We start from the raw sequence: 1,229 nt of genomic DNA on the forward strand, positions 1-1,229 counted from the left end.
TCATTTTGTCTTCATAAGACGAATTCCATCATTTGTCCTTTTGTCTAGTCCAACCAGATTTTATTTCTCTTGTTCTAAAAATCTAATTCTCAGACTCATTTTAAATCCTTCGGAGAACTTGTAGTGCGTGTGACCCAATAGGTTCTCGGTTATGTTGGTCGTCCGTAATTAATCATTAATTACGGAACGATCATGAGTGGCACCTAGTAGTACATTATGATCCCCAATTGATAGAAAAATCAACGATTGATTCTAAAATAATTCTAAGCCTTCAACAGCTCTAATTAAACGTGTATCGTTCTTTTCACCGTCTTATACCTGCTTCGTTCATGACATGGTCTATATTTTGATCCCCACTAGGCTGACTATGTGACACCAAGCCCAAGCTACTTTCTTGTCCTGTGGATTCAAGTTACTTGTACATGTGTCCAAAAGTACTGTACTCTTGACATGTAATACTTTGGCCAAAAACTTTTAGTAACAATCTTGACAAGCGGTCGTAGGATATACGTCTCCTTTTTCAAGAAGCAGTGAATACTTTATGGGCTATTCAAGTACCATCAGACACTTCACTTATATCCAATCATCTCAGGTCTACACCTCCTTGGAGATGTTTGCGTAACATGTCAAAGTATAAGCCTCCATGATCAAGGTGACTTGAATATTACAAGTCAAAGGAAACTCGCACTTAAGCTGCACTAAGATTTTCATTGACATATGTATTGAACCATATGAAGTCTCAAGGCAGGTCACTCCAATGAATTAGTTACCTTTAACCAGCATCCACGTTTAACTCTCAACATCTAATGTCTCCAGCTAACGAGATTAGCTGCTTGGCTAACCAAGGAATTTAAATATGCTAGTCTCGACAGAATCAATGACGTTCGTTCTCATCAATTCCTCGACTAGGGATAATTTCAATACATTCATAATTACACATGTAGAGAAGCTCACTAGTTGTAATCCAATCATAAATTCTCTCATGTTATGAATCGTATTGCGAACATTCAGTAAATGAGTTTAAGATCCAATCAAATACATATGGAATGTGCACTCAAATAGTGAATTACTATTTATCCAATAAATAATATAACCATAAGTTGATTGCCTTAAGATACTTCTCAAATCTAATAAAATTAATGATTGATTTTAGAACAATTTCTAAATCCTTCAACATCTGTAATGAAATATGCCTCATTCCTTTCGTCGTCTTTTACCCGCTTGGTTCA

This window comes from Curcuma longa, chromosome 18, assembly GCF_044706935.1.
Source record: "Curcuma longa cultivar G26 ecotype Majalengka, Jawa Barat chromosome 18, ITB_CL_G26_1.1, whole genome shotgun sequence".
Taxonomy (NCBI): Eukaryota; Viridiplantae; Streptophyta; class Magnoliopsida; order Zingiberales; family Zingiberaceae; genus Curcuma; species Curcuma longa.